Source organism: Parasteatoda tepidariorum, chromosome 9, assembly GCF_982258835.1.
Source record: "Parasteatoda tepidariorum strain Cologne lab strain chromosome 9, Ptep-v5.0, whole genome shotgun sequence".
NCBI lineage: Eukaryota > Metazoa > Arthropoda > Arachnida > Araneae > Theridiidae > Parasteatoda > Parasteatoda tepidariorum.
Window position 1 is genome coordinate 36,554,348 of NC_141763.1, and position 25,720 is coordinate 36,580,067.

General features: G+C 30.5%; 1 long non-coding RNA gene and 1 other non-coding gene across 2 annotated transcripts in view; one reads left to right on the forward strand and one right to left on the reverse strand.

The window, feature by feature from the left end:
* The window catches only part of LOC147803964 (uncharacterized), a 323,077-nt gene that overhangs the window by 78,721 nt on the left and 218,636 nt on the right, over positions 1 to 25,720 (reverse strand). The gene's annotated exons all lie outside the window — the stretch shown is intronic.
* Positions 16,816 to 16,897, forward strand: TRNAS-GCU (transfer RNA serine (anticodon GCU)). Its single transcript has one exon. It is a non-coding gene; the product is annotated as a tRNA-Ser (tRNA).

Below are 25,720 nucleotides of genomic sequence, written 5' to 3' on the forward strand. Positions count from 1 at the left end.
TTCAGGATATGTTCTTACGTAAGTAAAGCTTTTAGACTAATGCTGAGATACAAAGTGCTCCGGATTCTATAAAATACTTTTAAAAAACGATAAAAAAAAAATACAAACTAAAATTTGCAGTCCTTCGGATAGTTTTTCCAATTTTTTAAATCACATAAGTTTATCCCATAAGTCTATGAATTATTTAGAAGTCTAGTGATGTGTTAAATTCTATAAATCGAATTTATTAAACCGAGAATCATACAATATCTATCCGCTGTCCGGAACAAGTTGGCATATCTGCTAATTTTTTTTTTTTTTCGAGAAATTTTTTGTCTCCAAATTTTGGAGGTTAAAATTTAAGATGTTCTATGATTTTGAAGAAAAAAAAATACTTTAGAAGTGGCAATAGTTTTTGCGAAACTAGTGGATCATGATACTGAACCTTATTTTATGTTCTACTACATTCACAATAACTATTAAGACATAAATACTTTCCTCGGACCTTTGCATCGATGATTAGAAGTCATTCAAAAATTTTTGCTAAAAAAGCGGCTATTTTTGTAGAATTTGTCCGTTAAAATCTACTTGTACAACAGCAAACAACAAAGGTATATGTTTCTGCTCGTACAGACCAATGAAAACTACCTTAAAAAATAAACACATGTGTGGTGCATATTTGGTGCGATGTAAAGAACCTATCGTCATTCGTCTGGAGCAGGGGTTTCCAACTTACATGAGGCCGTGGGCCACAATTATATGCACAAATCAAATGGCGGGCCGCAACTTACAAAATTTCATATAGGACACTTTTATGTTAGATGGAACATTAAATATAACTGTTAAATTTTTACCAAGTTGTACAAAACAAAAGTATTGAATTACAAATTAAAATAAGAAGTAGATTTTTAAAAATATTTAATTGCATATTAAAAAATTCGGGCTACAATAACTTTAATGTGCACCCATGTATTAAACAATTAATGTGCAACGGATATCTAATAAATGTTTCTCCAGTGCAGCCAGCTCGGCCCACCTCCTTAGCTGTGTGGATTTTGAAAAGGAGGATTTTTTGCCCGACCCGGTCTTGTTTTTTGATTTCCTGAGGGTGAATGGACTCATGGACCTGGTCAAGCGGAGCTAGACCAGTGGTGAATGAACACCAAAATGAAACAACACCAAAATGAAACAACAACAACAACGGATATCTAATTGTTAAGATATAAAACTTTGAAAAGATTGGTATTGAAACTTACATAGTAGCACACAAAATGTTCAATGACAAAATTGAGGTTTGTCTGCTGCAACCACCAGAGAAAAGGTATTTACATTTTAAATTTAAAATTTACAAATGTGTATAAATTTTCGTCCAAAATGAATGGTTTCAAAAAGTTAAATCGGAGAATTTCTTTGAGAAAATTTCTGATACACACATGCTAAATTATATTCACAAAATACAAAAAAAAGGAAATAAAAAAGAGCAACATACGGATTATTTTTGTATTTGAATAAATATTTTCTTGGGTGCAAAATCAGAGAAATAATTTTTTTGACACCGTTGGTATGATAAATTTCATAGAAACGAAGAAATTAGGTTTTTATTAACGAGAAAAGTATTTTGAACCCATATAAATTTTTTACGAAAATTGTCAGTAAAAAAATGACAATTAATATATTTTAGTTCGCGGACCACAAAAAAAGGATTCGCTGGCCGCCAGTTGGAAACCACTGGTCTAGAGAGCAATGCCGTTGTCTATAGTTTTATGAAATTTAACGATTTCAAGCTGGGGTGTTGGGTGAGGAAGGAAAGAGAAAGGAAATGATTTTTCTTCAATTTACTACGAAGCACCTTTTTTAAAAAAATGAGCTATTTCTGGTTTTTATGGTAGCAGGTGGCCTTACATTATGTGTCAAGTCGTGTCAAAGACAAATCTAATTTATTATTGACAGCTTTAGAAATATTTCATAGCTTATTTTGAAAATATTATCTTTCCGATGTACTATTTTACGCTAGATCGAATTAAGATTTAAGTCCAATAAGACGAACAGTTTAGAAGTAATTTTATTTTTAAACAGCATACATTTTGACTCATACCTGTTTATATTTTTGACATTGCTATATATGCATTTAAAATATTTGATCCCGTGTACAGTTTTAGTTACCTAGATAGAAATGCAGATACGTAAATAGGTGTAAAACAAAAACTGTGCCTTTTATACATTTAAATCATTTTAACTCTTAAAGCTTCAAAGTTATTAATTCTATGATTTTGGTTTCGTTCTTATTCGAATTAGAGTAAATACGCATGATCAATTATCATACAATTGAATATAATGACATTTTTTCTTCTTATGTTATTTATAAAATAAAATAAATTATCAATAAATAATTTTATAACTTTAGTAAATGTTACTAATAGTTATATCGACTTCATTAAGACTTCGTTCGAGTTCAATTTAGTGTTAAAAAAAAATCATCGGGAACAACATGTTACCACCCTTTAGCCGACGTATCAAGTTCACCACTAGTTAGTTGGTTGTAAAAATGAAAAAGGAATTGTAAAACTATCTTCCCACATCTAAATCATGCCATTGGTGTCACAACCCCAGAGTTACACATCTCCACAAGGCTGATGGTGACCCCCCCCCCCAAATGAAAAATATCCACCCCATTTCCACAAACATCAAAAACACAAGCAAAATTTTTATTTAAGCGACATATTTTTTAAATACATTTGGGAACAAAAGTTTTGAGAGGATATATTTTTCTGATCTAACTTTTTCTCTAAGCGAAATTTCTTAATAATATTAATTAGTAATTTATAGTCTCAGTTATCCTACAAGGAGAGTAACTAATAATAAACTTGAAAATGTTTAATTGAACAGACACGAAACGAGAGTTTGAAAAGTTGAAATCAAAAGTTTTGAAACAATTCAGTTTTTTCGAAACTTTACTAAAATTAGTCATCTTATGATCAGAAAATAAAGCAAATGTTTAATACTTCGATGCTTTTGCTTTGATGAGTGCGGCACACTGTCTGGACATGAAATTAACGAGGCTTTCTAGAGTGGATTTAGGTGTTTTCGCCCATTTCAAAAGAAAATACTGAAGAAGTTTTGTATTTGTAGAATGCTTCCGTGCCCCGACTTTTCCTCCAAGGAATTCCCAAAGGCACGTTGCACCATTATGATGGTAAGCTCTCTATACCAGTACAGTACTGATCTATTTCTGTGTTGATTGGCCTTTTTACCGGGCATCCATTCTGATGTCTTATGACAAATCGTCGGCCATCACTTCCAAACAAATTAAATTTGGACTCATCACTGCAAAGGACCTTCTTCTAATCTTTAGTTGTCCATGCTTCATGTTCCTTCACAAATTTCAATCAGATCACCTTTTTCTTCTTTTTTAGGTGAAAGGATTTTGTTACAAGAACTAATGCACACAATCCAGCTGTATTCAGACGACGGCATATGGTGTGATTACTCACTGTGAGTTAACATTCGGTGGCCATCTTCTTGCATATTTGATTAACGCTCTTGTTTGGATTATCAACCGACTTTCTAACTTGACGTTAAAATCGTTTATCTTGGGCTTCTAATCTTGGAAGTTGGAAGGTCGTGCACACTTTTTCCATCCGACCTCTTCTGCACAATGTGGTCAACAGTTGATTTTGGAATTCCGCGCTTGGTGGCGATAATAGAATATGAAACTTTTTTTTTTCCCCTAGCTTCTTTAATATTCAAAAGACGAGAGGAAAAGGCGTGTTTTTTCTTATCTTCATACTGAACACTGATATTTTTACTTAGGAAATAGGCAAGTGAGTTTCGACTACAACGACGTGCCCGTAAGATAGTTCCGCATACAACACAACCTAGATTTTTATATACGAAGCATCACACATTCTAGAACAATTGCTCCCCAACCTTTTTATAGCTGCGGACTGGTGAACATCTGATAATTTTACAACACCTCTCTGAAGGAGGGGGTGGAAGTTGGTTGTTTATATTTTTATTGGTTCTGATTTAATAATTTTAATTTAGATGAATTTAAACATGCCTCCAAAACAAAATACTGTTACATGCGTGGTATGGGTGCGGCTTTATGTAACGGATCTTAATTTTAAGTTTATCACAGGTTAAGTTTTATTTAAACTCCCAGTTAAGCTCTTGCCTATAGAAAGTTGGACAAACCCGAATGACTGCGACATTTAAATAATAAGATATGGCGGCTTTACGTAGGAGGTCAACAGGAAAAAGACATACACAGAAAACTAATTAGACGACCTTTTTTATTTGAAGAACGACTTATGAGTTGTTCAACGGTCACTTTAAAAAAGCAATATAAGCTCTGCGGTTGTTAGAAAGGCAGTTATTCCTTTTCTGTACTAACAAACTTTACGACTCGTCATAAAAAATAGCCATTTTATTTGTCGAGCCTAAATTTAACGACTCGTTTTGCATCTTTCTTCCTCTCAATTATACATTCTGTAATTCGACGTGCGATGCAGTTACAAACTATGTGTTTGACAGGTGGAGTTTTCCAAGCAATTTTAATTCTCAAAATTTTGGATTTAACATCAAAATTCTTTAATTTCAGAAATTTAATTCTTTTTAGTCATTATTCATCCAATTATAAATAAATAAAAACAATTATTTAAATTTTTATCACATTTTATAAAAAGCAAATATAAATGCACTTCTCTTTTTTAGCTATATATGTAACGGCTAACTTTTTAATTCAATACAATTGCATAACTCAATAATTCACTGTCGCGACTATTCTAACAATAAAATCTGTTTTTATCTTTAAGCTGCTTTATTTCTCTAACAACAAAAATGTCTCGGTTGCATGTTTATATTAAATTCTCACGGTCATTTTTTACTGTTAGAAATTTCTCGGGGGAAAAATGGTTAAATAACAATTTATTTAATTGTTATTTTACCATATCAAACAAAACAGTCAAATAGCCATAAATAAGATGGTAATCAAACTGCTAACTGTGAGAAAACCGTTTATTAGCTGTTTTCATCTAATACGGTTAAACAACCATAATTTTATCGCACCAATTAAGCCCATCTAATAAAGCCACTCAGTTGCCATGAAGCCACTCGGGCTATTCTGTCAGTTTCATGACGGACAGAACATGGAGTTTGAGTCGCATCTTTGACTAATATTTCCTCCATCCCCTTCAACACATGAAGAGTTTCCGGTGTCGTACACTCCCTAATTAGTGTCCAGCGCTCTCCTATGCTCATTACCTAAGGAAAAACCTAGCTCCTGTCTCAAGCTAAATTTCTTTTGTACGGTTTTATAACCATACCATTTGTAAACGGTTTCAAAGCCGTAAAGGTAAAAAATGTTATTTGCTGTAAATGTTACGGTTGGACAGTTTACTGTCGGTTATTTAACCATAATTTTAGAATGAAAATTCTAACAGTGTGATGAATAAACTTACTTACTTACTTACTTATCCTCTACGTGCCTTGGGCACTTAAGGCTTCTAGCATATCCCTCCAACGCCTCCTGTCTTTAGCAATAGATCTTGCTTCCTCCCAGCCAGATATTTGGTGAATAAACTGTAGCCAGATTATTTAAAATTTAATATTAACGAGTTGGCTTTATTTTTGGCTATATTATCTGTTGATAACTCGCCAACTTTGAATCTTTCCCCATTCTCCCAAGTGTCCGTTAGTATCTATACATCCAGTAGTAATTTAAAAATTTTGGTATTAGGACGGGGGAGGGAGGGGGTTGAATACCCGAAGGGTCCTCAGTCTGACCGTTGTTACAAATAGATATACAAAATCGTCGTGAGAGAAAATTATGGATGTTTTTTCGCCTCGTAAAGAGAGGCTACTGTATTTTATTTTATTACAAGAATGACCATATTTTGTGTTATTAACTTTGAAAGTACTCTAAAATAAATCAGCAACCATATAACTCTTGTTTCAAGTATCTGTACTGTTACCGCTTTTTTCATTAAGACGCAATGTACTAGTAATTTGCAACACTACTACAATAAATGCCTCCATATGCTATGTAGTAAGAAGAAAAAGGTTTCCGAAGGTTTTTGCAAAAAATAGATAAATAACTATATAAAAATAAATAAATAACTAAATAAAAATAAATAAATAATAATAATAAAATAAATAAACAATAATAAAATAAGTAAATATAAAAAATTAGGGAATAAGTAAAGAAATGGAATTCAATGTTCCAAAGATAACCTTGTTCTTTTCAGAACTGTTTTAGATTTTAAAAAAATAAATAAGGTAACAATAGTCCCACAAACTAATTAAAAGAACAAAAAGTTAAATGCCATTTCCAATTAAAGAACAACTTTAAAATCCTTCAACAACCACTTTAAAAAGGAAAGAAGAAAGAAAAAAAAAATACGCAATTCTACAAGCACAGCGGTTGTTACAAAATGCACTTGATCTTTTCATTTGCCGTCAAACATTTAAAAGTTGACACAGAAATGTTCATCTTGGTCGTCGAGTCAACATTTTACGACCCGGTTTATATCCTTTTTTTCTTCCTCTCTTTCGTCTTAATCATTAGTTCTCTTGACTTTAAAACTGCAGAAAGGATATAAAGGAAGATAGGATATTAGACAATTAGCGAGAATTTATGAATGTTGCCAGATGTTGAACAGATTCTTGACAAGAGGGAGGGATAGGAACTTATTTCACATCCGGGTACTAACTAACCCACCCCTTTTTCTAACCCTCTCCTTGTTGAATTCATATGATAACCTCTATGAATTATCCGCTGTGGAACTCAATTATATATATCCTTTTTTTTTCTTATTTATTTATTTATTGTAAAATGATAATGAAAAATTTCAAGCCAACATTTTCCTGTATTTAAAATAAACATAAGAAACATTGGAAAAATTTTTCCTGAATTCATGCGAATACTCTTCAGACAACTAGAAATATGACATTTTTTGTTTCCTAACTTAAACCAGCATATTTTTAAACTGAATGTAGCATTCTTTTTCCAGTATGTATAAGTATTTCAGTATACTTCAGTATTTTAGAAGTATTTCAGAAGAGTAAAATATTCAAGTAACCCAAAATAAATTGATAGTTTACAAAAATCAAAAGCCAATTAAAAAAAGAAGCAGACGCAAAAATTGCTATAACCTCTTATGGTGGCTCTGGAGACAGACCACTCATCTCTCAGACCCGGGTTCGATCCCAGCGATGGCTGGTCAATACGAGTTCCGCTCCCGGGTCGCACCAACCACAGTGTCGACGAGATATATCCTCATTGGTAAACGGGGCATGGGTTAGAGTACCTTTGCTGTCAGGCTAACCGTGGCAGGTTTTCGAGGTTTTCCTCTATATGTAATGCAAATCCGGGTTAGTTCTATCAAAAAGTCTTGCACGAAAGCAAAATTTCCCCCAATACTTGATCCAGGAGCTCCCTTGTCTTCCGGATTGTGTTCAGAATTACAAGGGCTACGAAGTAGGTAGCCAAGGTAGCGAAGTAGGTAGACAAGGGCTACGATTTTGGTAGCCGCAAACTCAAAACCAACTTGTTTGCCTGTTCAACGACGGTTATAAAATAAAATAAAACAACCTCTTATGATCAGGATTTTTGATAGTTTTTTCCTCTCTTTCCAAGTGGTTTTTCAAATTCCGATATTTTGAATATGATGTTATTACGATAAACAAATTTCAATTTAGATTTATCACTACTTGACCAGTTCGATTATCGTAAACCAATCGCAACCAATGTCGTTTCTCAATAGTTTTATCTGTAGCTATTTTTCGTTTTTCTGACCAATTTCACTTGGATGTTTGAAACTCTATTTCTAACTATGAGGTTATTACAAAACACGAATCTCGATTGAGATCGTTTGAGAACTTTTTGACTAGATCTGTTCGAGACAATTTCGGCGTGAATCCTGGTCGCATTCGATTAATTTTTCGATAGTTATTTACAATTTTTCGGCCAACTTCACATGATTTTCAAACTCCGATATCTTTCAGACGATGTTATTACGATACCAGAAGTTCTAATTTCAGCAATGTGCTCGATTCGCGACTATTCCATTTTTTATCGTCCTCATTTTCTATCTGTTTCATTGGCAGCTATTTTAGTTATTTTCGTTTTATTTTCGTTTAGTTACGACCAGTGAATTTCATATTTAAATAATTACTTTTTGACGTACTTTAATGGGCAATGATTCTGTCGTTCCAATCGTTTTTCAGCGTATATTTTTCGTTATTTTAGACGCGTCCACGTAGTTTTTCGAATTCCAATTATTTCATACCATGTTCTTGCGACACCCAAATTTCAATATGAATAATCACCTTTCGACTTACTTTGTTCTAGTTGTAGTGGTATAAAAATAATATAAAACAGTGTTATTTGAACTTTTATATGAGAATAAATATTTAATATTAACCATTCAGGAATTGCTTTATTTCAAAATGTCACACAGTAATAATAATTTTGCATTTCGTGCGTCACAAAATTTATTGCGATAACGCTTTTAGGCATGATGCTAGTATGAAACCTTTTTTTTTTTTTTTTTTTTTTTTTTTTTTGCTAATAGTATTTTTTTAGCCCAAGCAAACTTTGCTGCTTTTACAAAAAATACCCCGAGAATCTTTGCCCTGAGGATAACCAAGTTTTTTTTTTTATTGTTATTACAAATGTAAAGGATTGTGTCTTACCGAGAGAAAGTAAATAGTAGTGTAGAGTTTATTATTAAAAATAGTAAAAGTTTATTTGGCTAATATCTTATGGTTTAAACATATTTTGAATTTAGAATGTAGTCGTGTAGCCGGAGTGGTACTTAAGAAATACAAAACCAGAGGAGTAAAGTTAATTATTTATTCAATCCAAGGACCGTGGCCAGGCCAAGTCTGGCCCTTAACAACGAGGAAATACATGATGGTTAGTTTGAGAAAAAGTAGGATTTGACCTTACTGAGGGTTTTTCTAACTTTCTGGACAATATATATAAATATTAATGGTGGTCTACATGATGGTTAGTTTGAGAAGAAGTAGGATTTGACCTTACTGAGGGTTTTTCTAACTTTCTGGACAATATATATAAATATTAATGGTGGTCTACATGATGGTTAGTTTGAGAAGAAGTAGGATTTGACCTTACTGAGGGTTTTTCTAACTTTCTGGACAATATATATAAATATTAATGGTGGTCTACATAATGTTTAGTTTGAGAAGAAGAAGGATTTGACCTTACTGACGGTTTTTCTAACTTTCTGGACAATATATATAAATATTAATGGTGGTTTGTTTGATGGTTAGTTTGAGAAGAAGTTGGATTTGACCTATCTGAGGGTTTTTCTAACTTTCTGGACAATATATATAAATATTAATGGTGGTCTACATGATGGTTAGTTTGAGAAGAAGTAGAATTTGACCTTACTGGGTTTTTTTCTAACTTTCTGGACAATATATAAATATTAATGGTGGTCTACATGATGGTTAGTTTGAGAAGAAGTAGGTTTTGACCTTATTGAGGGTTTTTCTAACTTTCTGGACAATATATATAAATATTAATGGTGGTTTGTTTGATGGTTAGTTTGAGAAGAAGTAGGATTTGACCTTACTGAGGGTTTTTCTAACTTTCTGGACAATATATATAAATATTAATGGTGGTCTACATGATGGTTAGTTTGAGAAGAAGAAGGATTTGACCTTACTGACGGTTTTTCTAACTTTCTGGACAATATATATATAAATATTAATTGGTCTTAGTAGCGTCAGACTGATCAATTTCCCAAGCTATTAAAGACACATCCCCACATTTTTCAAGATAATTAGGTCAATATTATTAATTTCTTCGATGGAAAGGAATTAATTAATTGTTAATTGGAAAGAAGCTCTATTTGTGGATTAGATTTAATATATATTATTCATAGTCATATTATTGCTCAAGCCTTTTACCTTTTCATCTTGATTTTTGAAGAGGTGAAGTAATTTTCGTCACGAGTTTTAAAAGCAGAAAGAAAAATAATCGCGATATCGAAGACTGCAGCGCCAATCGCTTGTTGTGTTATAATATAAATTAAGTTATAAGTGTCAATAAAAGATTTTCTTAACATGCTCATTCCAGTCAAAATTATATTATTCATTTAAGATTGCATGCATGAATGTTTTACTATTATAAATGAATTGGTTTCATTATCACATTTTTCTTTTCTGTTTTGTTTTCAGAGCCATGTTACAGAATTACTTCCCCATTACATTTTGCATTTCCCATTACAAATGCATGTTTACAGTTTGATATTCAGATTTTTTTTCCTTCAGCGTTTGAAACTTTACGGTTTACCAGAATTCCCTTTTTATATACTTTAAATTTTAAATTACTTATGTAGAGGAAATAGAATTTGCCATAAAGTGAGTTTCCCTCGTAATAGTGGCCTCTTATGGAAGAATTTTAGAAAACAGCTTTCAAAAAACGAGCATTTTCATTAAAATAAAAGCTAGTTCACAACCTTCTGTCCTTCACAAAACTGCAACACTTCTGTAATTCTTCAGCTAAAAGGAAATTACCCCACTTCCTACGAAACACAACGACACAAACCTACGCTTTGTTTTCATGCGGGTAAAAAGGTATATTCAGATGAAAGGGACGAGGTATGCTCTGAATATTTTGATGGAGTGGCACCGCTGCCGACGTACAGCTGTTCCCCATGCAGAATCTGCGTTGACGATCTACTGCAAGGAGTCTTTGATGATTTCTGTTTTTGGCATAACAAGAAGGATGGAGTCAACTCAACCCTCCTTTCAGCAGTTTGACGCTTTGGGGCTCGCGAAAGGTGGAGGTGCTGATTTGATCAAGATTTCTCACTGCAAGTACCCTTACGGAAGCTCCCTGATATGCTCAAGTTCGCTTCGCTGAGTTTTAAGACTAAATAGATATGGCAGAATTTGACATCATTTCCGCCTTGTCGGAACAATTCTGAATACCTCATTGATTGGATGTTTTTTCTCGTATACGTTTAATGATTTATTCAATTAAAAATAGGCAAATATTTTGAATTAAAAAGCATTTATTATAATAATTACTGTTTTTTTCTAGTCTATATTGTTTTATTATTCATTCAGATTTTATTGTAATGAACTTATTAACATTATGGCAGAATTTGACATCATTTCCGCCTTGTCGGAACAAATCTGAATACCTCATTGATTGGATGCTTTTTCTCGTATGCGTTTAATGATTTATTCAATTAAAAAAGGCGAACATTTTGAATTAAAAAGCATTTATTAAATTAATTACTGCTTTTTTTCTAGTCTATATTATTCTATTATTCATTCAAATTTTATTGTAATGAGCTTATTAACATTTTGCTTACTGTGTTTATCTTGATGAAGCCATTCTGGTCCTTCTTTAAGAAAAAGGGTTAAGGCATTATAGAATAAAATGAGTTTAAAATAATGAATCAACGTCTAACTACAAAACAGTAATGATGATAATAATTATTGATGATTCTCTAAAGGGTTTGCCTTATTTACCGTATTCCATTTATGGATTCTGCTATTATTTGTTATACACAACGCAAACGAGGCTGAGCTTCTAAGCTGTTTCAGTATGCTTGTTTATGTTTGCCTCATAAGTGAAGCGATAAGGTAAGAGGTTCAACCGGTTCTATTATGTTAAAAGCTCTGTTTTGCTTAGATTTGAGAATGGGAGAAACCTAATCTCTTTGCACGCTTCAGAACCGGATTTTGTATATATTCAGAAAAAGTGGCCTTTATGAAGACGCTTTAGATTTATGATCGGTTAACAGTTAACTTAGCTACATCACAAAGTGAAAATTTGATAAATTGCCCATTGCTGTCCTCTTGACAACAATTTATCATATTCGACAAATATGTCTTTAATTTTATATGACTATACCTTTTCTGTAACCCTTATAATCTTCGACACAACACATGACTCGATTCTCAACTAACTAGAGTCGAAATTTTTTATCAGTTTAGCTAAGATATTTTCGGCACTGCTATGAATCAATAATTTAAAGTTGTATGTTAAAAATCGAGTCATGCGTTGTGTTAAAGATTAAGTATAAGGAAAAGGGTATTGACATATCAAATGAAATGAGTTAAATTATTGTCGTGTTAACTGACTAACATGGCAATTCATTTACATGATTGATCCACGACAAAAGCATTAAAGTCAGTACCTTCTTCTGGGATAAAGCACAACATATTTTCCTTGAAACGCTACTATTCAGTAAAACTGATCGCAACTTATCTATCCTTGATCTAAAATAGATATAGCAGAAATTTCCATAAGTTGACAACACTGATCTGAACACATAAATCATAGATGAAGTCTATCGCTAAAAGTTTGATGAAGTGTGGAGATCTGCCATTATCTGGTAAAAAATTGCTCTTCACTGAAATCGTGTAGATAATCTTGCATGATGCCAACACTTGTTTCAATAAAAAGGAAATTGCAGTTTTCCATGAAGCATTCTCGCTACTCTAGATTCGCATAAGCGATCGGGCATAAATACTATTCGCCTATGTGTCAGGTGTGTCATGGTTTGTCTCATGGTGCATTCTAAGAGCACACGATTTACATTTGCAATTACACGTTGCTTCTAAACATTCGCTCACGCGTCTAGGGCAATCGGACATTTTGTGACTGGTCCCTTATAGAGCATCCTCCTCCATGCGCGCAATTCGCATATGCGATCGAACGTCAGTACGATTCTATTATGCGTGAGCAGTTTGTCTTTCATATAGTTTGTAATCGTTAGCACGGACGTATAGAACAATTGCATGTAGTGTGAATACTCCTTTACGTTAATATTAAGTCTTCAAGAAACTGAGATAGATGTCACGCCATTACATTAGAAACCGTTCTCATTGCATGGAAGGAGAACCAAATTTGGTGAAACATTTTTAACCCACGAAAGACTCGCCAATTAGATTTTCCTTCGCACATCAGAATTCACATGCGCCCATTTTTCCATGTGGTAAGAATTAACCTTTCGTAAGAGAGTGCTTTTCTTGCTCTCATGTCATGAAGTGATCGGTAAAGTAACTCCGGGAATTATTGCGATGATTCTGAATGCAGTTAATTGTAATGATTTATGTTGTTAGACATCAAAGAAACGATCAAGGCAAGCCGTAATTGGTAGGATACAAAGATTCATGCTAGGCATGCACTTCAAAAAGAAACATATTATGTGATTGGCGACCTTCAATCTTTCATCTTAGGGTTTTGCTGCATTTGGTGATCTGGAGAATAAGCTATGATGTGAATATGTTTCCAATTGGACAATGATGTTTTGGAGGTAACACTACAGATGCACAATGGGCTGCTGGCGACTGTCTGGGAAGCATCTTTGTGGATGATACGTAGACAACATATGTAAGTCACATCACGCTTTATCCCTGGAGGACACATTCACACTCCATCCATCCATCCGCAATTCGTAATTTTGACATGAACCAGAGCACGACCAATCTCCGATTCAGTACCCCCCGGTGGTATGAATTTGTTATGGGAACTTGGATAACTTAGTGACTCCGATAGATTTAGCATACAGCAGTCACCATTTTGTACTCTGGGAGTCAACAGCTGACTGGAACCGAACTCTCGGACAGGAACCCAACGCCCTACCAGCCAGACTATCCCAAAGTTAATTCGGGAAAGGCAAAGGATCTGACTCAGAGCAATTTCCAAAACATCTACAAGGAATCCATTGATCATGCAGAATACAGTTGTGATAAATGTCAGATCTAATATTGTAGATATTTATATAATTTATCCAAAAACATTATGACTCCTACATCTATTCAACGATTATTTTTTAACACCCTTTATACCACATATCAAAATTTATCAGAGTAAGTAGTTTTTTTGACATTTATCGGAATGAAATCTCATTTTGTGGTTCGTTTTAACATATATTTTTTTTTGTCTGGATCGTGATCGTAAGTTCTAGAAATTGCGTATTAAAAATGAAAATATTCCTCACAAGAATTAGTTGATGCGACGAAAGAGGGCAAGTGGGAAAATAAGAGTTATTTATACTCGAAATGAGCCAGCTTAAAAATAAGAACCCATCGTCGCTTATTTTGATCCGTTCCACCCCACACGCGCACACGTCTATCAATTCCAAGCACTCTTCAGGGAGTGCTTAGTCGCCTGATGAAGAGATATCATGTATTTGGTTGAATGTGCTGTGCCAACAACTAAGTGAAATCGTTTCATCACTTTTGAGATTGCTAACTTATCTCATTTTTGAGTAATATCACTCTTGTATGTGCAGTGTTCAGGAAAATAAAATAAAATAAAATAAATTTGAGTAATCTCACTCATTTATGTGCAGTGTTCAGGAAATTATATATGAAATAAAATAAAATAAAATAAATTTGAGTAATCTCACTCATGTATGTACAGTGCTCAGGAAAATATGTATGAAATAAAATAAAATAAAATAAATTTGAGTAATATCACTCATGTATGTACAGTTTTCAGGAAATTATGCATGAAATAAAATAAAATAAATTTGAGTAATATCACTCGTGTATGTACAGTGTTCAGGAAATTATGCATAAAATAAAATAAAATAAATTTGAGTATTATCACTCATGTATGTACAGTGTTCAGGAAATTATGCATGAAATAAAATAAAATAAATTTGAGTAATATAACTCATGTATGTAAAGTGTTCAGGAAAATATGCATGAAATAAAATAAAATAAATTTGAGCAATATCACTCATGTATGTACAGTGTTCAGGAAATTATGTATGAAATAAAATTTAAAAAAATAAATTTGAGTAATATCACTCATGTATGTACAGTGTTCAGGAAATTATGTATGAAATAAAATAAAATAAATTTGAGTAATATAACTCATGTATGTACAGTGTTCAAGAAATTATGTATGAAATAAAATTAAAAAAAATAAATTTGAATAATATCACTCATGTATGTACAGTGTTCTGGAAATTATGTATAAAAAATAAAATAAATTTGAGTAATTTCACTCATGTATGAACAGTGCTCAGGAAATTATGTATGAAATAAAATAAAATAAAATAAATTTGAGTAATATCACTCATGTATGTACAGTGTTAAGGAAAATATGTATGAAATAGAATAAAATAAAATAAAATAAATTTGAGTAATATTACTCATGTATGTACAGTGTTCAGGAAATTATGCATGAAATAAAATAAAATAAATTTGAGTAATATCACTCGTGTATGTACAGTGTTCAGGAAATTATGTATGAAGTAAAATAAAATAAAATAAAATAAAATAAATTTGAGTATTATAACTCATGTATGTACAGTGTTCAAGAAAATATGTATAGTGTTCAGGAAATTATGTATGAAATAAAATTAAAAAAAATAAATTTGAGTAATATCACTCATGTATGTACAATGTTCAGGAAATTATGTATGAAGTAAAATAAAATAAATTTGAGTAATTTCACTCATGTATGAACAGTGTTCAGGAAATTATGTATGAAATAAAATAAAATAAAATAAATTTGAGTAATATCACTCATGTATGTACAGTGTTCAGGAAAATATGTATAAAATGAAATAAAATTTTAAAACAATTTTTAAAAAAACTGAATAACTTATAATCTAACGATCGGATATTTAAGTACTGAAACCCAATCTTATAAGGGTTCGATCTGTTAGCCTTAAAAATGCTAATTATTCAACGCAGTCTATATTTTAAGTAACGAAATCAGGCGCAAAAATGCACTTTGTTAAATATAATATATGAATAAATATATCGTAATGTTTAATTCAATTGCATAAAATAATAAAAGCGCCTCATAATTTAATTTGCCAGGTAATTAAAAGCGTCCGTAACAGAGGGGACAAAGAAAATCTCACATTTTTGACATGCACTGTTATTTCCGCTATGTTCTGTGATTTGGAACATCCTAAACATTATTTGTGATTTTAATCTGGGAAATATGGTCCGAGTAGTTTAGTCAGAAGAGCGATCAAAAGCTTGGACCTTTTAATGTTATTTTTACTAATTTTAATTTTTTAAACGAACCGATAAAAATTTTGCTCACAATCATAAAATTCGTTTATTCAAAAGCAATTCAATAAAAAATTAACTTTTAATAATTGCTTATTATTTTAGTATTTGACGGAAAATTTTGAATAGTAAAGTACGCAAATTTTTACATAATTTTGGAAAATTTAATTTTAAATGATTTAATGCAAAATTAGAACATGTGAAATAAATTTTTAAATAATGTGTTTACTTGGAAACTATTAAACCGGTTGAGCTCAAAGTTTGCGTTATGTCATTTAAATTTACATTCCTTAAAATAATGTAAAAATTTGTATAACTTACAATTTAATTTATAAGAAATAATTATTAAAGAAATGTTTTTTTTACATACATGGGATTATTTTTAGGATACACTTTTTAACTTGCTTTAAAAGTTCTCGAAATATGGCGGAATACTCAAGTAGAATTAACATTAAGGGGTTCAATCTTTATACATCTCTTTTGACTTAAATATTGAGACCCATTATTTTTTGATTAAAACGAAGCTGTTTTCTTTTTGCAAAATAAATCCTAATAATGAAACATTTGTAATACCACTTTTTTATTTAAAAATTGAAAATTTATATTTTAAAAAGTGTAGAATTTAGGATTGTATAGGAGGAAATATGTTGATTTAGCGTATAATACGCGTATATCTCAGGAATAATTTAAGCTTATAAATATAAGACAGGGTGAAGTAAAACAGCTAACCCTTTTTTACCTTTAGAAAAAAAGATCAAAACGATCATTGAGTTATTAAGATAAAAATAGATAACAATTTCCAATCACGACGAGGTGGCCGAGTGGTTAAGGCGATGGACTGCTAATCCATTGGGCTCTGCCCGCGTGGGTTCGAATCCCATCCTCGTCGGGAAAATATTCCTTTTGCGTGTATAGAACTTGATAAATAAATTGTGTAATTCAATCAAATATCAACGTGGAATGTCTATTCTCATTATTAAGTAAAAATTTTCGTTTGTTTAAGTTAATAGAATAAAATTCAAAGAAAATTTCTTTTCATTAACCGTTAGACGCAGAATTTTTATAAAACATTTATTTTATTTTTTTGTGTTAATTTTGGTCAAAATGTGTGAAAAATATTATATTTACTTTTTTAATAATTTGTGGTTATGTGCTACAGCATGAAACACCAGTGTCTTTTTCTACGTTAAAAGGTTATTCTTTACGTTATTCTTTTTGAGTGCATAGAACTTGATATATAAATTGTGTAATTCAGTAAAATATCAACGCGGAATGTCTATTCTCATTATTAAACAAAATTTTTCGTTTGTTTAAGTTAATAGAATAAAATTCAAAGAAAATTTCTTTTCATTAACCGTTAGACGCAGAATTTTTATAAAACATTTATTTTATTTTTTTGTGTTAATTTTGGTCAAAATGTGTGAAAAATATTATATTTACTTTTTTAATAATTTGTGGTTATGTGCTACAGCATGAAACACCAGTGTCTTTTTCTACGTTAAAAGGTTATTCTTTACGTTATTCTTTTTGAGTGCATAGAACTTGATATATAAATTGTGTAATTCAGTAAAATATCAACGCGGAATGTCTATTCTCATTATTAAACAAAATTTTTCGTTTGTTTAAGTTAATAGAATAAAATTCAAAGAAAATTTCTTTTCATTAACCGTTAGACGCAGAATTTTTATAAAACATTTATTTTATTTTTTTGTGTTAATTTTGGTCAAAATGTGTGAAAAATATTATATTTACTTTTTTAATAATTTGTGGTTATGTGCTACAGCATGAAACACCAGTGTCTTTTTCTACGTTAAAAGGTTATTCTTTACGTTATTCTTTTTGAGTGCATAGAACTTGATATATAAATTGTGTAATTCAGTAAAATATCAACGCGGAATGTCTATTCTCATTATTAAACAAAATTTTTCGTTTGTTTAAGTTAATAGAATAAAATTCAAAGAAAATTTCTTTTCATTAACCGTTAGACGCAGAATTTTTATAAAACATTTATTTTATTTTTTTGTGTTAATTTTGGTCAAAATGTGTGAAAAATATTATATTTACTTTTTTAATAATTTGTGGTTATGTGCTACAGCATGAAACACCAGTGTCTTTTTCTACGTTAAAAGGTTATTCTTTACGTTATTCTTTTTGAGTGCATAGAACTTGATATATAAATTGTGTAATTCAGTAAAATATCAACGCGGAATGTCTATTCTCATTATTAAACAAAATTTTTCGTTTGTTTAAGTTAATAGAATAAAATTCAAAGAAAATTTCTTTTCATTAACCGTTAGACGCAGAATTTTTATAAAACATTTATTTTATTTTTTTGTGTTAATTTTGGTCAAAATGTGTGAAAAATATTATATTTACTTTTTTAATAATTTGTGGTTATGTGCTACAGCATGAAACACCAGTGTCTTTTTCTACGTTAAAAGGTTATTCTTTACGTTATTCTTTTTGAGTGCATAGAACTTGATATATAAATTGTGTAATTCAGTAAAATATCAACGCGGAATGTCTATTCTCATTATTAAACAAAATTTTTCGTTTGTTTAAGTTAATAGAATAAAATTCAAAGAAAATTTCTTTTCATTAACCGTTAGACGCAGAATTTTTATAAAACATTTATTTTATTTTTTTGTGTTAATTTTGGTCAAAATGTGTGAAAAATATTATATTTACTTTTTTAATAATTTGTGGTTATGTGCTACAGCATGAAACACCAGTGTCTTTTTCTACGTTAAAAGGTTATTCTTTACGTTATTCTTTTTGAGTGCATAGAACTTGATATATAAATTGTGTAATTCAGTAAAATATCAACGCGGAATGTCTATTCTCATTATTAAACAAAATTTTTCGTTTGTTTAAGTTAATAGAATAAAATTCAAAGAAAATTTCTTTTCATTAACCGTTAGACGCAGAATTTTTATAAAACATTTATTTTATTTTTTTGTGTTAATTTTGGTCAAAATGTGTGAAAAATATTATATTTACTTTTTTAATAATTTGTGGTTATGTGCTACAGCATGAAACACCAGTGTCTTTTTCTACGTTAAAAGGTTATTCTTTACGTTATTCTTTTTGAGTGCATAGAACTTGATATATAAATTGTGTAATTCAGTAAAATATCAACGCGGAATGTCTATTCTCATTATTAAACAAAATTTTTCGTTTGTTTAGGTTCATAGAATAAAATTCAAAGAAAATTTCTTTTCATTAACCGTTAGACGCAGAATTTTTATAAAACATTTATTTTATTTTTTTGTGTTAATTTTGGTCAAAATGTGTGAAAAATATTATATTTACTTTTTTAATAATTTGTGGTTATGTGCTACAGCATGAAACACCAGTGTCTTTTTCTACGTTAAAAGGTTATTCTTTACGTTATTCTTTTTGAGTGAATAGAACTTGAATTCAGTCAAATATCAACGCGGAATGTCTATTCTCATTATTAAAAAAAACTTTTCGTTTGTTTAAGTTAATAGAATAAAATTCAAAGAAAATTTCTTTTCATTAACCGTTAGACGCAGAATTTTTATAAAACATTTATTTTATTTTTTTGTGTTAATTTTGGTCAAAATGTGTGAAAAATATTATATTTACTTTTTTAATAATTTGTGGTTATGTGCTACAGCATGAAACACCAGTGTCTTTTTCTACGTTAAAAGGTTATTCTTTACGTTATTCTTTTTGAGTGCATAGAACTTGATATATAAATTGTGTAATTCAGTAAAATATCAACGCGGAATGTCTATTTTCATTATTAAACAAAATTTTTCGTTTGTTTAGGTTCATAGAATAAAATTCAAAGAAAATTTCTTTTCGTGAACCGTTAGACGCAGAATTTTTATAAAACATTTATTTTATTTTTTTGTGTTAATTTTGGTCAAAATGTGTGAAAAATATTATATTTACTTTTTTAATAATTTGTGGTTATGTGCTACAGCATGAAACACCAGTGTCTTTTTCTACGTTAAAAGGTTATTCTTTACGTTATACTTTTTGAGTGCATAGAACTTGATATATAAATTGTGTAATTCAGTCAAATATCAGCGCGGAGTCAAATATCAATGTCTATTCTCATTATTAAGCAAAATTTTTCGTTTGTTTAGGTTCATAGAATAAAATTCAAAGAAAATTTCTTTTCATGAACCGTTAGACGCAGAATTTTTATAAAACATTTATTTTATTATTTTGTATTAATGTTGGTCAAAATGTGTGAAAAATATTATATTTAGCTTTTTAATAATTTGTTAACCACATGCTGTAACACCAGTGTCTTTTTTTACGTTAAAAGTAAAACCTTCTAAAACAGTTCTCAATTCTAAACAATAATTTTTCAAATTTACACTTATTTGCTCTTTAGATTAAAGAGAAACAGTTATTCAATGTTAAAATTGCTTTAATTTTCAATATCAATTATTAATGAATTTTGAATATAAATGAGAAAAAAAGAATTCAAACTTTCTTTGGATTTCAAATTTTAGTAGATAATATAACAGGTTCTTTTAGTAATTATTATACTGATTTTTATAAATAAAAAATACCAAAATATATTTTTGTTTATAATTAAAACGAAGAAAAAATACATAAAAAGGACACCTGTGACCCACCTGCATCAAAGAGCTAAAGGGAGAGTAGATTGCTTTTTACTAAGTAAAAATAATGAATTTTGATACTTAGGGTTTACAATAGCAATGAAAATTTAGTGATTCAATAGGACCACCTAGGTATTCATTTAGTTGTGTAAAAACTTAAAATGGTAGGCAAACTTGAGAAAAAAATTGAACTTTACAATTACATAATTCACGTTGTGATAGACATCAAAAATTATTGATTGACATATATAATATCCTTAAATTAATTATGTTCATTACCCCATAATGATTGAAGATTAGTATCTATTAAAATTAAGTAATAAAAAGCTAAAATAATAATAGTAAATAGATTCAACATAGAAATGAAAATGCTGAGACTAAATAAATAAATAAATGATGAAAACAGCAAAGGAAAGAACTAACAAAATATTATACTAAAAATAAATTATCTGAAAATCATATAATTTAAAATAAAGTCGATTTTTCATTTTTTATTGATGAACAATTATATTGTTAGAACATGAATGTAAAATACAACACGTAAGCTTGAAATTTTAATATTTATGTTTAAAAAATTTACAATAGGTACTTTCAGTTATTTCATTTGAATATCATGCATTTTAATTTCATATCACGCGCAGAACAATAAAATTGGTACAACAAATTTTTTTTTGAATGACCAGAATTCGATAAATGAATAAATAAAAAAATAAAAAGTATTTTTCATTACTATTTTGTAAATTTCAAATTTATTTCAAAGCGACAAATGTTTTTATTTCCAATGAGTTGCACAATCAGGTTTCCCGATGAGCAGACCTAGTGCGGTTCTCCAAAAGTGGTATCCACTCTTTCAGGACCACCACAGTGGGTGAGATACCGTTGGTCATGTTAATTTGGACGTCTAGTTTCTGCAACACTAGATGGCAGCACCGAGACTCTATTTGGATGCTAAAGTGCACTAGGAATTTAATTTTGCCGGAAATGCCAAGAGCAAATAAGGCACTCCAGGGATCTTTTACATGCCGCATAATCATACGACATGGCCGCTTAGGATTTTCTGCATCCCGAAAATCCGGTGTCTAGGCCGGGGATCGAACCCGCAGACAAATGTATCACCCTTGCATATGACTTTAGAGACATTTGACAACAATCAACACCATGTCGCCATACTGGCGTGAACCGTATATAATCAATATTTTTTTTAATATATTGTTGTGGTGAAGATTTTACTTTTGGGAGTTTTCTGAGCTTTTTTCGTCGTTGATTTTTATTTTCATAAAAAGTTGGTTTCAGAAATTCCCTTTTTAATAATGTTCTACATATCTCTTAAACCAATTGAGCGTATTACCCGATTAAAGCCTATTGAACTAATTAAAGCCTACTGAAACCCGATCTTTAAAACAATGGCAAAAAATGCAATTTTCACTCAAGAAATATAAACAGTTTTGGATTCTGTTTCTCTTGTTATTTCAATAATAATTATAATTTTTTTTTTAATTTGCTTATTTTTTTTCCCTTGAATTTCTAAATTGTATCCAAATTAATATTTTCACACATAATTGTTTTGCAAAAGCATACAAACAAGGAGAAAAAAAATTGAAACAGCATTTGCAAAGTAATAAAATATTACCAATTGCAGTCCTATATATTGGATCCTGGTCTCAAGTGGTTTATCAAGTAACGGTTTTATGTTCTGTTTCTCCTATTATAGTATACAATTTCAATAAAAAAATTTTTTATTGAATTTTATAAATTATTTCAAAATAAATTTTTATATTCATCGCTCTGAAAAGGTATACAAAAAAAAAAGTTCTTAAAATATTACTTTTTGAGTGATAACGTAGTACAAATGTACTCCAATATATTAAATTATCGAATAAAGGTTTTTAGGTTCTGTTTCTCTTGTTATGGTATTGTGTTATTTCATTGTTTAATTTTAATCACACCAAAAGTCGGTCAGAAAGGGTTAAACAACCATTTTGAACAACAATAAATTTAATCTAAATACTTAACACTTTGCAATTTGGATTCTTTCAATAGATAAGGAAATTAATGCAACCACTAAAAGTTTACAAGACAAAACTTATTATCTGCACTCTTATCATATGGTAGCAGAAAACCACTTAAGTGGTTGCTAAACATTAAGTGCGTAATGGACAACTAGACAAATTTTAATCTTGTGACGTTGCAAAGTTAACTGTTCAACCAAGCTTAAGGCCAAAGCGTTGACATTTTCCTCATAAACGTATCATCTTTGCCCTTTATGCAAACAAAAACCGGTTCTTAAGCATATGAAGAAGGTTTCTTTTTTTTTCCAAATATGTACAAAGCAGTATTTGTTGCGTAATGGAATCGGTTAAACATCTTTTCTTGCTTTAACTTTTTTTTTAAAAAAAAAAAAAAAAAAAAAAAAAAAACACGATTTTTAAAATATTTTTAATTAATATTTTGCCCGAGTGAATATTTTAATAAAAATGTTCTTTATATTACCATCTTAGTGCATTACTGTGGATGCCCGTGAAAATTTTGGATATTTATTAGTAAATATGACATTGATAAGTTACATTTCTTTACGTCATGGATCTGCTTTTGCATCAGGATGCATTTGTGGAATGCGTAAAGACATGCGAGAATGATTCCCTGATGTGTGCAATCATAAATAAATAATGGGTAGTTTTATAATGTTTAATTGTGGCTTTTGTAATGATAAATGCATGGATTGTTCAAAATTATGGAAACACTTCTATACTAAATCGAAGCAAACACTCTTTTAACACGTTCACGCCGGAAAAAGTGAAAATACTGGTACGGGAAAAGAGAAAATACTGGTAGAAGAACTATTTCAATATTAGATAATATTCGGGAGGAGTTAATCTATTCTCAACAATAACAATTCACTGTAAGGAAATTTATGACGGCGAAGACGTAATTCAATATAAAAATTGCATCCGTTAAAAACAATTGGTAGTTATGGATTTTTATTATTCCCGGAAAAAAACTGAAAAATGACATTTATTTGTTACCAGTTTTTACTCCGGTGAGCTGCCAAGATGAGACAATTTAGCGTGACCCACCGGTGGGTCACCCCGGCGTGAACGTGTTAAATGGAAATGTTTTGGAAGACTTTAAGTAGCTTAACTGTTAGCACATGAAGTATCATGTTTAAAACTTTTAGAATCTATGTCATATTTACGCATGCAAAATTTGGATGTACCAAAATTTGCTTACTAATTTCATTATCATGTATTGATAACGTCATATGAAGAATTGAAAAATAAATATATAAATGTTTTTTTTTTTAGTATAGTGGTAATGATAAAGGAAATTTTTTTTTTAATTTCCTAGACTTATTTTGGATACCATATCTTAAAGCTTCCACCATAATCGTTCAAATTGTGCCAACATTTTTACCATGTAAAATTTTTAAAAATGTTTCTTGCTTAAAAAAAAATTTTTTTTTTTCATGAAGTTAGTTCTATAAATTTGTCCGATTCCTGTCAGTCAACTTATTTTACAATACATAAAATAATCTTGTTGCCAAATATATTGTATTCCAAACCAAAAAGTCAGTTTAAGGTAATTCGGTTACCTTGTTGTTATGTGTCTGCTGGTAAAAGTAAATTACGGGTGCAAGGTTACCAATTACCAGTTTTCGCAAATTATTTTACAGCATAATAAACATCAAAAAAGTAAAGTTTTCGGAATTTTTGGTTATTTTGCCAACGTTTAAAAGCCTCACCACGAAAACTGGATCGAAGTGCCGTTTTTTTGCCAACCTTCAAAAGTCTCACCACGAAAAACTGGAACAAAGTGCCGTATCATATGAACTTTTGAATCATTTACATACAGTAGTGCAGAATATACCTTTATAGCAAATTTACAAAACAAAGAATTATACATTTAAATATAAACTTACCACTAGAAGGGGGGGAATTTCCCAAAAAGCGTTTAGAGTTGGCAGCCCCGTGGATGTTCATTAATATATTTCACATTATTAACGGCTACTACAAGTTATGTAGGATTTAGGTAAAATACTGATATCATTTACAATTGTTATTTCTCAACTATTATCAGTATTTTTAAATGCTAGTAAATGTTTCAGTAGACAGATGACAGTGAAGATAACTTTTCAGTTTTCTGCAAAAGTTTTTATAAATTGGTACGGAGATAAATCGTAAGGCGTGTAGAATAGGATAATTACGCTTATTCTATTAAAAAAAAAAGAAGAAAAAAAGAGTTACTACAAGATATCTGAAGTTTAGTTGCATTTCATAAGTTGCGATGATTTTTTGACATATTTATACTATCGGAAAAATTACTTAAAATGAAATTAATTAGACCGATAATAACTAAAACTGTGTTTCCGTTACAGAATATTAGTTTAAACATTGGAGAAGGCTTGCTTTTTAGTGAAAAATCATCATAATTTGATTACATAATAATTTAATTTGTTTTTAAAAGGAGTGTTAGGTAATGAATTTTAAAATTGATTAAATACGAACTTAAAAATTTAAGACAATTTCCCCACGATATGCAGCACTATTGACATAGGGCTGTCAACTACTTTGCTTTTTACTAAATATTTAATGAGTGATTAACAATTAAAGACCCATTCTAATGTGTAGGGTGTCTGAAAAGTATGGAAACCGTCAAATACGCCATAATTTCCATTCATGAACCTTAGGAAGATACTCCCCACTTACACGTTCTTACAAAATACACAAGTGGCTTGTGCTAAGCCCATTAATATACACCGAAGAGCCATTACATTATGACCACCCTGCTAATAATATATAGGACCACCTTTAGCCCTCAAAAATGCTAGCAACCGCAGTGGCATTGATTCCACAAGGTGCTGATAGGTAGTCTGAGGTATCTGGTACCAAGCGCTCACCAACTGGTCCTGCAATTTCCTCACATTGCGAGGGAGTAGCGTGGTAGCACGAATTTGGTTTTCCAAGTAGGACCACAAATGCTGTATTGGATTAAGGTCAGGTGAATTTGGGGCTAAAACATGACTCGAAAGTCACTGGAATGTTTTTCGAACCAATCCATGACGATTCGACCCTTATGACATGGTGCATTATTATCCTGTTGGTAAACACCAT